The 12621-nt window shown below is 38.2% G+C and overlaps 2 pseudogenes; one reads left to right on the top strand and one right to left on the bottom strand.

Annotated features, from left to right (window-relative positions):
* Positions 1–968: 968 nt before the first annotated feature.
* Positions 969–1900, bottom strand: LOC101439422 (olfactory receptor 5V1-like; annotated as a pseudogene).
* Positions 1901–10560: 8660 nt separating this feature from the next.
* On the top strand, positions 10561–11379 carry LOC111764500 (large ribosomal subunit protein mL39 pseudogene; annotated as a pseudogene).
* Positions 11380–12621: the final 1242 nt, after the last annotated feature.

The following is a 12621-nucleotide window of genomic DNA, read 5'->3' on the forward strand; positions in this document are numbered from 1 at the left end:
TAGCTAGGGACTATTTCAGCTATGCACTACAGATAGTAGTAATATTATGCTGATGTTTTCATCAGTGTGTCAAATGTGTCACAACAATGCAAGGTGTTGGTGGTGGGGAGAGGTATGGGAATCCTGATTGGTATTTATGGATGTTTGTTCTTTCCAAATTTAAATTTTTAAAAATTTTACCTTAGAAAATAAAATTACTTGAGGAAATACAAATAAAATAAAGACATCCAGAAACTGGTCAAACAGGATATTCACATGACTGGAGGAAATCCTGAACTACCTTGAGATCTCTCAAACCTAAATTCATAATTTAAGCTATAGTTACTGATAATTAGAAACCCTGGAAAAGTGCAAGACTTTTAAATCCACACAATTAGCATTCTTGAAAAGTACTGCTGCCCAATAAAGCACCACCACAAGATCACAAGGTTTCTAAACCTCGTAAGTGACAGTCAACTGTTAGAGAAGAGTTTTGAAAACCAGTACCTTATAACTTTGTTTAAAATTACTTTATCATTCTCTATCTCTCTGTCTGTGTGTGTCTGTCTTCCCCATCCTTTCTCTCCAGATCATCTGCTCCAAAGTTCAAAAAGAGCTAGTCATAATAAAATATTTGTGTGTGAAAAAAATAATAATATACACAATGTAGAGATAAGCTCATCATGTATTCAGTTAATGCTCACAGAATCAAATTAACTTTTCCACTTTTTATTCAGGAATTATTTAAAAACACAGAAACGTTCAAGAATAAGAATAGTACTAAGAACATACATATACCATTTACCCAAAATCATCTATTGTTAACATTTTGCCTCATTGGTCTTATCACTGAAATTAAATTTTATTTCTAAGAGTTTTTTAGTAATGTTGCCAAGAAGCAATCAGATAATATCAGGAAGATGGATAATTTTCTAAAATCACTTACCCATTTACAGAAAAATAAAACTTTCATTTCAAGAGAAGTGAAATTAGCAGTCTGCTACTCTTTCTCCCACAGCTTTCAGAGCATTTCTAATGCCTTTATTCCTTAAAGCATAAATTATGGCGTTTAGCCCAGAGGTGACAACACTGTACAGTACAGAGATCAGCCGGTCTTTTGACAAGGAGTAAGAGGAGATGGGCCGTACGTATGTGAATATGGAGCTGCCGTAGTAAAGGAGGACAATGACCAGGTGGGAGGCACAGGTGGAAAAGGCTTTACGTCTCCCCTCTGAGGAGCGGATCCTCAAGATGGCGGAGATAATATAGAGGTAGGAAAGTAGGATGCCCAGGAAGGGAGCCCATCCGATGACGACTCCAATGAAGAGTAAGACAAACTCATTGACAGAAGTGTCCCCACAGGACAACACCAGCAGAGGGGGGATGTCGCAGAAGAAGTAATTAATCTGGTTGTTGCCACAGAAGGGCAGGCGAAATGTCAGCACTGTGTGCACCACCGAGTTGAGGAAACCACCTGCCCGGCAGGAGGCTGCTAAGTGGTCGTACAGAGCTTTGTTCATAATAACCGAATACCTTAAGGGCTTGCAGATTGCAATGTAGCGATCGTATGCCATTGGAACAAGCAAAAACTCTATACCCCCACGAAGAAAAGAAATGCAAAAGGTTGCATCACACAACCCCCATAGGAAATGCTTTTCGTCTTTGACAGGAGATGTCCCATCATCTGGGGCACGTTGGTGGTGTAGCAGATGTCCAGGAAGGCTGAATTCCTCAGGAAAAAGTATTGAGGACTATGTACTCGAGGATCAGCCAAGGTCACCAGAATAATGAAGGTATTTCTTCCCAATGATCAGAGATAGATCCCAAGGAATATGGTGAAGAGTAAAAACTGCAAATTATTTCAGTTGGAAAATCCCAAGATGATGAATTCCAGCAGAGCAGTTTGGTTTTCTCTTTCCATGTTTCCTCTTGTGACTTGAGATAGAAGCAGCACAAATTACAGTATTCAGGTGCTGCTACCACAAAAGTCTACAAAGCATGAAAATATAACTTTTATGGATAAAATAAATATTGTCTATGTCAGAATAAAATACATGGTATATGAAATCCATGACAAATCATGGTTGCACCCACCGATCCTCACATAAAACCCACATATCCAACAACTACTATAGGATTCATCTCTCATGAAGCATTACCAGCAAATTTTTAGGAAAAGGTAAGTATTTAAAAGTCTACTGCAGTTTAGGAATAATTTATGAAGGTGGTGAGTGGCAGACCCCTTTCCTCATGCAGCAGTGTGTCTTGGAGTTGGCTGGTGAAGACCACGATCAGATAGTTTATGTAAGAGTCTTGGGGTTATAATTATAATAAAATGTAATGATAAATAACAAATAAATAACTATAAATATATATTTACATTATTTTTAAATTTTATTCAATTTTTAAAGAAGGTTTAGATTACATAAATGCAACATAAAAACATAGGTGATTCATAAATGCTCCCTCCCTCCCCCTGCCACACACACACCTTCCCACATTAACAACATCCTCCATTGGTGTGGTACATTTTTTTTACAATTGATGAATACATATTGAAGCTTTGCTATTAACCATGGGCTATAGTTTATGGTATAGTTTACACCCTATCCTGCACAATTTTGTAGATTATGACAAAATATACAAAGGCCTGTATCCATCATTGCAATGTCATACAAGACAACTCAATGTCTTGTAAATGCCCCCATTTTACACCTATTCTTCCCTCTCCCATCCCTCAGAACCTCTGGTAGCCACTGCCGTTAAATCAATGATAAAAATTCTTCCATTGTTGGAATAATAATGTCTATAGTAGAATAATAAGTCTATAAGAGAATAATAATAAGTCTACTTTAGTCCATTGTTCATTCCCCTATCTTGAGGATTTGGGGATGGTGATGCCCACCCAACTGAGAGGGTCCTAGGCCCTATGAGGCAGATGGATGAAACTGTCTCACCTGCTGCTGGAGACACTCTCCATTCCCTGGGATGGCCATTGTCCATCATCATCTCCTCCCTAGATGTCCTGGGTGAGTTCAATGAACTGGAGACCAGGTCGTGCAACTCTGCTGAGATGCAGGGCTCAACCAGCATATGGATGGACTTCAAAGATCCAAGTCACTGGGACACATAAGTACAGTGCCAGTCATAGGTTCAAACAACAGGGGCAGAAGAGTCATGCATAAGTTAACTACAAAGGAGTGCAACCTGTCACACTGGGGGGCATAAATTCCAAAGTGGGGCCCACTGACAGGGCACTGAACCCCTAAGCTGTCCACTCTATCTGTAGTATCTGGATGCCTCCAGAGCACTCAGGAGCCCCGTTATTTGAGGCACTGTTCACTGTGGCAGTCAGTGAGATCCTGCTGGGGTGCGCATAAGTGTAACCTCTGGAACAACCTCCCAACTCACTCCAAAATCACCCAGCCACAAAAAGTCACCTGTATCTACCATTTCCCGCCTTTGGTCAAGAGCCCCCTCCAGACACATTATCAGTTGTTGCCCAGCCACAATTCCTTTGTGCCAGGGAGGCTCATCTGAGGGACGATGACCCTTGCGGCGTGGGGGTGGGGGGGTACAGTGCATCTAAACGCTGAGTTTGGCTCTAAGAAAGTCCACACCCAAGCAACCACGAAGCCACCAAAAGGCAATTCCCAAGCAACACGGAGTACTAGGGCAAGCTTCAACCCCATGAGAAAAGGGCCACAAGCACAGTCATCAACATCAAGGGTCTGGGACAATGGTCCGTCTTCCTTCACCAGGCACTGCCCCTGCACTTGGGGGATTCCTGCCATCCCACTACAGAATGTAGCAGGACTTCCCAGATGGGAACCCAATACTCCCTCAGTTACTGTGTGGGTCTCCACCCAGCGAGACAATGCCCATGAACAAGAGAACACATTCATATGCCCCAGGTGATCACCTCCCCACGTGTCCCTCTGCCACCAACACTTCTCCCCAGTGATCCTCCCTCCCCAAAGCTGCGACCCCCACCCCACAATCCAAAACCTCTCCAAAAATAAAGTCAATGAAACTAAAAAAAAATAGAAAATGAAATATTAGTTTTTAAATAGCAAATAAAATTCAAATTTTTTAAAAATTTTAAATTAAAAAAATTTTAGACACTTTTGTCTTTCATCTCTGTAAAATCTGATATCGTATATGTACAGTGACATTTTCTTCTGTATATTCCCCCAGCGTCTTATTTCTTTCATTATATCTTCAAATAAGCTTTAGCTTACAGAAAAATCACATAGGAATACAGGGGATTCCCATATACCCAGCCCTCACCTTTTTCCCCCTCTCCCTTCTTAATAACATTTACATGCAGATGGTACATGTGTTACAATTGATGTACAAATATTGAAGCCTTGCTACGAACAAGAATCCATGCTTTACGTTATCATTTTACATTTTATACTATGGTTTATACTTAAATAGATTTTCACAGAATTTAAAATGGCCTGTGTCCATTATTGCAAGATCATGTAGAACAATTTCATTGCCCCAAAATGCCATATATTCCATCTATTCTATTCTACCCTCCCTCTCCCCTCAGAACCTATGGTAACCACTAAGTTTCAATTTTTAAAGAATAAGATTCGTAGTTATTTGCAATAATATTGAGGGCTTAACATATTGGTCTGTTTTCTTTTATTCTATTTCTATGTTCTTGAGAGATTCTTGTCCCTCAAATTGAGAACATAGCAGGACTCCATGAGATGGGAGTTTAAATTTTTTAAATGTTTTTCTTGTTTATTATGAGGCTCTCCACTTACTGATACAACACATTATGACAAGATGAGCACTTACATATTCCATAGAAGTCTGCCCCAGGGGCACCCTGCCCCGTATACAATCCCACACCCGACACCCTACACCAGTTACCTCCCCTGTCATATTTGTCAAAAGAACACTCCCAACATTGTAGTTTTAACCACAGCAGTACTTTAAAAAATGATGGAGGAGGAAGAGAGGATGTGATACCATATTCCTTGTTGAACTTCATAAAATAATTGATATGGAGGCTAGCTATGACTGCCTGGAAGAGATTCCTATAATCCCTGCCTCTAAAACTTAGAAAGAAGAATGGCATCGATGGAGTTGATCATTGAAATCATTCCCCAGTGGACAGACACCTAAGAATAGAAAACTAACATCTTTTATGCCCCAGGTTTGGTGAAAAAAAAAAAAAAACATCAAATATTTTGTCACAATTAATCTCAAATGGCCTGTCCACATCCTGTAATCTTCCTCTTATCTAAGATCAAAATAGGTATATATCAGCTCTGATCAAAGGGCAGTGATCATCTAGGGAAATGTTTAAATAATTGTGTAGGGTTATATTTTGACTCGGGAATGAAAACTGTACAAAGGTCAATTGCAATTCCTACCTTGAACAAGGTAGGGAGTAGAACACTTAGATATCTTTTGTTTCCCAACATTGTATAACATTAAGATACTCTTTTGCATTCAAATGGCATGTCCACCAGAGCAGGTAATTTTGAATTCAGCCCTCTCTCTCTTTACAAGGCGTTATTGCCAAGAGTCACTGTGGACTCTGAGCAATAATTATAAAGTCAATAAATGGGTATTTTTTGAGCATCTTTCACTAGTGCTTAACTGTGTACTTCCCAACTCCTACGAAGCATCTCTTTGCCCAGACAAGAGCATGGGGCTAACTCAGATCAAATACTCTGAGTCACTATACCTCACTAATTAATTCTGTCAAAAATATTTATCAACTCCTAACTACACTAATATGGACTATTGGCTGCAGAGAAAACAGTCAACACATAATGGTAAGTTCAGCCATACCCAAACCCATTGCTAGATACCCACCTCAATTATCTTCATGAAAATTAGTAAGTAGTTGCATCTTTTTGTTCGTAAATATCAAGTTCAGTTATTGTTCATGACTTTTCTCCCTTCCTAAATCCAGAATACTTAAAGCCCATTAAGACTAAATCTTTGCATTGTAGAGTATTTGGAGATGGACATTTTTTTTTTAAATTAAATCAAAAGGTAGTAGCTAGCATCTTCTTTAAATAAAAGTTTTCTACTGTTCTTTTATAGAAGCTTGCCAAGGTTCACTGAATATTTTTGCATATAACCTTGCTATAAATTTTCTTTGCATAGTTGTTCAAAATGGAGATGATTACACATAACTTTGTATCCTACACCATATTGTGATATTTCTCCTGTCATTAAAATTTTTCTATCCTAAGGTTCTTAATGGCTATATGGAGATCCATTAAATGAATGCTTTATAAACTCAAACCTCGATGTAGGATTTTTTTTTCAATTTTCTATTATAAATGACAGTGATGAACTTTCAATTACATAAATATTTCTATATATTTTTTACTATTTTCTGATTATACATTCCTAGGAAGTATTCATGGATATGAACTTGTTTAAATCTTTGATATGTTTTTCAATTTGCAATTTTTTAATATTCTGAATAGAGTAAGTTAATATAAAGGACAAAACCTTTGATGTTCAGAAACAGTATGATATAAATGAGAGAACCCCTTTCTTGACTGAAGAATCAGGTGTTCTGTGTATTATCACCAGTTCTATCACCCACTAGATGTTCAAACATGGGAAAGGTATTTAAATTCCTGAGTTGATCTATATGTAAAATCATAAGAATTGACTGTCTCTAAAATTCTAGAAAAAACTTTGGATTTTATGACATTAAAAAACAGTTTAGTTTGACTAATTATCCACACTGATGGCTTAGTGTGATAAAGAAACAAACAAAAAACTTAATTTCTCACCAATGTTTTGACAATGTGATACCATAATTAATGAACCAACTGAATTAAGTTCTTCAATAACAGTCATAGAATATTACAACTCAGACAGCAAATCTGAAATAAAACACTGTGTAAAATAATTCTTGTGTGAGAACTGGTTTTAATATGACCAAGGTCCATTGACTTTTACCCTTTCTAAATCTCACCAGATCCATGAAATTTTTAATTACTTGTGATTTGAGTGAAGATTTATATACAATCATGCACAAACTAAACCTGAGTCTTTTGGATCTAAGATAGAATTTTGTCTATATGATATAATTCCATTTGTTAAAATAAGAAGAAAAAGAAAACCTGGATAGGACTTTTTTTGTTTCTTTCTTACTTTCTTCTCAAAAAAAACAACATAGTAACTAAAATGGCAATTGGTAATCCAAGGTTAAATAATACATTGTATTTGGCTTTTCTTTGTAATTAATAAAGTACTTTTCCCCAAGTTGGTCAAACTACTTATTTCTTTCCATAACACATCTCCAGATGGAGAGATCTAGAAACAATGAAGCAGGAAGAACTAACAAAGGAAATATTACTGATACTGAGATTAAAACTGAGAATCTTGCCTTTTAAATAGTGTATGGAATAGCTAAAATTATATTTAATCAACATAAATCACTTTATTTCTACTTAGCTTCGTGGAAGCTGTACCTTGTTTGAGTGTCATGAAAAATAAGCTCTCCATGAAGGAGATCCCTTATGAATTAATCTACTTGGCTGAATTCAATCTCAGAGGAAAACTAAATGGAAGACAAAGACAGAAAACCCAAAACTTGAGTCCTAGCACTAAGGAAAAGTATAAACTATGTTCCAGATTTTCTATCAATATTAAAGTTTTGGATCTGATCTGAATGCTTTTACACAACAATCTTTCCTATGCGGCATCCCATGCTTTGCCCTGTCTACAAATAAGAAATTGTAATTCCTGTTTGGAGAGGGGTCTAGTTATTGCTCTTGTTTGACCCAGGGGGGTGTTTTGTAAGTGTTTAGAGTAATAAACAAAGGAAACAATTTCCATAATGGAGCACTTCCCATTGTCAGTGAGTTCTCTACAACCCATAGCATTAAACACAGCTGAAAAATCACAAATAAGAGCAGGAATCCTGAGAGACCCTGCCTTTAACTCCCTCACTGCCAGTCTCCATCTCTTCCTACCACTGGAATCTAACTAAGCCAGTGCTAATCATAGTAGTGGGAAGGTATTGCATGCCAGGCTTTATGCTTGGGGCTGAAAATTCAAGGGTATGTCTTGGGCCATCTCTCATGGGACTTACAGCATGGGGGATAGCAAAATCCTAGAAGATCTGATTTAGAAGAAGCCTTAAAGGCCATCTTGTCCAGCCACTAAATTATCCTCTACAGTTGCTTTGCTGAGTTACAATCCAAACTGAAATCAAATATTTATCAATATCGGGATGGGGTATTCAAAACCTCTAAAAAGAATTTATTCTGTCTTTATAAATCTAAGTCAGAAAATTCTTCTTTTCACTGTGTTTAACCTTCACAATTGGCAAGACGGCCAATCCCAAGCCCCTCCATTTTCCAGCTATGAACACTAAAATCTTAGTGTGAGTTGAGATTCTTTTTTGATTCCCTGAAGCAGCATGTTCTACCTCTCTAAAACACTTAGAACCCCAGCATCATCTGGGAATGCCTGTTTATCACTGTTTCACACTTACACACTAGTACTATAACCATAACAAGCTATAAAATGTCTCTTGCCTAATGAAAATGGCAATACCTCCCTCACAGGTAATGGTGAGGATTCAGTGATGTAATGCATGTTGTACCTAACCACAGTGGATAGTGAAGAAGAAAAATAAAAAGTGGACATTTCTGTTGTTATCCCATCTATTTGGTCATAGTTCTGCTCTTTGGAACCACAGATAACATTAGCTCCCTCTTCTACATAAACAGCTTCATTGTATGAAACTGAATCTCAGCTAATCTTTTTCTTTTCCCTGTTCCTTATAGAATATGTATCTGGTAACAGTCAATGACTGTTAAGAAGCCAATAGGTTTTATCACCCAATGGGATTTTGTCTTCTCACTGTCATGGACTGAAAGATTTTCCTCTTCCTAAAAACAATTCAAAACATCAGCAGAGTTGATGAAGCAAATATTTTGGAGACCCTAACATCTTTCCCGTCGCTAAGAAATAACACTCTGAAGGAAGCAACATAGTGCACATTCACTTGGGCAGAGCCAAAACAGACAGCTTGATCCCCTCCCTTACATGATTTCAATAATGTCCTTTCTTCCTAAGCATTCCCTATTGCTATTTAAAGAGCATGGTGGAAGAAAATGAAAAATCTAGGAGTGAAGGTCTCAAAAAAGAGGAAACCTACTTGTCTGCAGTAGAAACAAGAGCATGGAAGTAGGGCCTAAAATTCAAATTCCCACGGCCTGGTGTAAAGCTGTTTTATGGGTTCCTCGAGTGACAGATGATCACCCCTAGGGTTTCTGTACTATTTGAATCACTTATGAGCACCAGGCATCCCTAGGTGTGTGCCAGCACTCTGAGAGTTAGAGAGGCAGGACACACTGCTTCAAAAATTTGAAACAGAGAAGTCTCAGATGAACTCCATAATCCTTCATGATTGTTGAGAAGGATCTTGCCCAAAGAAAGACTGCTTTGGAGGACTTTTCACCCATCACACATTCCTTTTCCAATCACATGACATTTGACACCACCATCAAACTGTTATTGGCCAAAGAGAAATAATAGTTATAAGTTTCTGTTAATGAGAATTAAAGAAAAGGTGACTTTTGTCCCAATCAGCATGTTGTTTTAAAATCACTGGAAAATATTAAGTCTAAAAAACAGCTTGAAGAAAACCTTTATTCCCCTTAAATTTTGAACATTTCTCAGGTGACACAGGACAAAAGTCCAAGACTTCACTCTCACTCAGATATCTGGTCTAACCTCAATTTTAAGTCAGGTATCTCATTTGATTTTCTGGTAAATATTTATAAATCATTGCCTGAATACAGATCATGGAAGATAGTATCTCACATTAAGAAATTTAGAGTAGTCTTCTAAACAATATGGTATTATTTAAGAGTTTAAGTTAAAAGAGTGTACGGGGGGAAACAATATTTTAAGAAGATTAATCGGAAGACTGTGTGCAGGATTTTCTTGAAAATAAATTCTGAAAGCAAGGCAATTCACTTGGAAGTTAATTGAATGATGTAGTTGTAAAGTGAGTAGAGTATGGTAGAAAAGAGTCAGAAAGAAAAGGAAAGGATAAAAATGAAAACACTGAAGAAAAAAATAGCTAAGTCTTATTGTCACATGTATTTTTAGGACAAAGTGAAGAGAAGAATCAAAGAACGGTTGATGATTAAATTCTGGGTCAGGAAGGTTTAAGACTGAAATGGCTAAATCTAGAGGGAAAACTATTTTGGGCAAAAGAATGAACTTTCAATAAGACTGGTTTTGAGGTTCTACCAGTACACTGAATTAAATAAGGCAATTTTAAAATTTGTATACAAGACACAAGGACAGGGACTGCCACATAAAGAGCTGAATAAGTGTTTGCTCTTGTTATTAATTTTCAGACAGAAGTCTACAAAAAGCATTTGAACATATGAAACTGGTACTCAGAAATTGGTAATGGTTTTACCCATTTATGTTATTTGACAAAAATGTCATATCTGGAACATGGAAATAAAGAAGACTACAGAGCATGAGATAAAGCAAAGAGCCAAGGGCTAAATTTATGTTGATATTAAAATTTAAGTGATGCGTTTTCCCACTGCCGCAATGGAGGCAATGACCATAGTGGTCAGGGACGACCTCCCACAGCCGGGCGGCTGGAGATTTACAGCAACATCACCGGGTTCACAGCTGTCATCAACAGGACTGCTAGATGTGTAGGATGAGTTCTTTAATAAGGAGAAAGACAGGCAATTGTCATTAACTCCCCAGACTGAGAAGACTGGAGCTAAACATGTTGGGGAACCAACCCCAGCATTGTCTTTGTGATGAGTAAAAACATTTCATCTCCTTAGTTTACAGATGTGGTACTGCAACAAGCTCATCCTGGCTCTTGTGGACAGACAGCCTTGGCATGTGTACAAGCCTGTGACAGAGCCCTGTGAGTTAAACTTCTTCCTTCAAAGATCACAAGGCTTTGCTATGATAAAGTTTTGGATAAGACACTTGATGAATGGATGCCTACGTAGAGAACCTGCATTCCTTCACGAAAGATGCTCATACTTTCCTTTAAAAAGATCTTCCATTTGAAACTCTGGAAATTGATGCAAAAGTGGCATTAGAAATATTTTAGCACAACAGGTACAAAAGAGAAGGCATCTCAGAACCCTGAGAGAATAATCAAGCTGCACAGATTTGGCTACTGCATGGATGGGAGTGAGGGCCCTCTTGTTCAAAGTCATGTATTTATTCCAGTATGAAGTGTCAGTGGTTCATGATCTTCAGGCCACCCAGCCATGTCTTGTATGAGTTTTCCAGGGTCCATCTTCACCTCTTCACTTAAGAGACCATTTTACAATAAGCTATTGGACAGACATGTTAACTGAAGAGCAAACTCAACCTTCAGAGGAAAGTGCAGGTACCTAACACCTGTCTAAAATTTAAATATGCATAGTAAATTTAAAATGTTTTAATAGAAAAAAATTAAGTTATAAGAAACAAATATAAGTAAAGGCAACTTAAACTCACAGGGGAGCACAGAGGCCATATGAGCAATAAAAGTTGTCTTCCAGGTAACATACGTTGGAAACAAATTTACTATTCTCTTACTCTCTGATTCTTTAATACTAAATTAAACAAGTTTAATTTAACAAAGAAAGTAATAAGTTTAAATTTCTCTATGAGGAAAAGTTAATTTTAACACATTTATATCGAATCCTTAATTCAATTTGTTGTAAAATAATTGCTGTATCAGGTAACAGGTAGGATAAGTTTCAGTTATAAGAGACCCAAATTAATAATAACTTAAAAATAAAAGTTTTATTTTTCTTTTAAAAGATCTGGGGCGGGGTAAGATGGTGTCTGAGTGAGTGCACCTTATAGTCTCTCCTCCAAAGAAGGGGCTGAGCAGTGTTGGAAATTTTTCTGGACGAGGCTGTTTCAGGGTTTTGCAGGGCAGGAGGTGTCTGGACATTGATTTGGTGGGACGGTGACAGAGAAGATTGGTGTAAAAGGTAGAATTTAGGGTCTCTTTCATGGAGATTGGGGCTGCACACATGATGCTTCCCCCTGGGGTGGGCGGCATAGCAGCGGAGATTACTGGAAGCTCTGCTGTGCTGGGGAATTCCTACGCCCTGAGCAGTCTATTCAGGGGGTTGTAGGGCATGAGGTGTTTGGAAACCGATTTGGTGACGCAGAGATGGAGGAGATTTTTGCGAGACGTGGAATTTTGGGTTTCTGACATGGAGATCAGTGCTTCCAGCTAGAGCCCCGCCCCCTAGGGCTAGCTGCCAATCTGTGGCAGTCCTTAAATTGTTTGCAATACAGAAGCATCACCAGCAGGCCGTTTCGGGGGCTTGCAGGGCAGAAGGTGTCTGGAAGCCGATTTGGTGAAACAGAGACGGAGGAGTTTTTAGTGAGATGTGGAATTTTGGGTTTCTGACACAGAGATCAGAGCTTCAGCCTAGAGCCCCTCCCCCTAGAGCTGGCGGCCGATCTGTGGCAGTCCTTGAATTGTTTGTAATACAAAGGCACCCCCAACAGGCTGTTTCAGGGGCTTGCAGTGCAGGAGGTGTCCTGAAGTTGACTTGGAGAGACAGCAACAGAAGAGACTCTTGTGAGAAGGGGAATTTTGGGTTTCTGACATAGAGGTCAGAGTTTGCAGATGTG

The sequence above is a fragment of the Dasypus novemcinctus genome, chromosome 22 (assembly GCF_030445035.2).
Source record: "Dasypus novemcinctus isolate mDasNov1 chromosome 22, mDasNov1.1.hap2, whole genome shotgun sequence".
NCBI classification, from domain to species: Eukaryota; Metazoa; Chordata; class Mammalia; order Cingulata; family Dasypodidae; genus Dasypus; species Dasypus novemcinctus.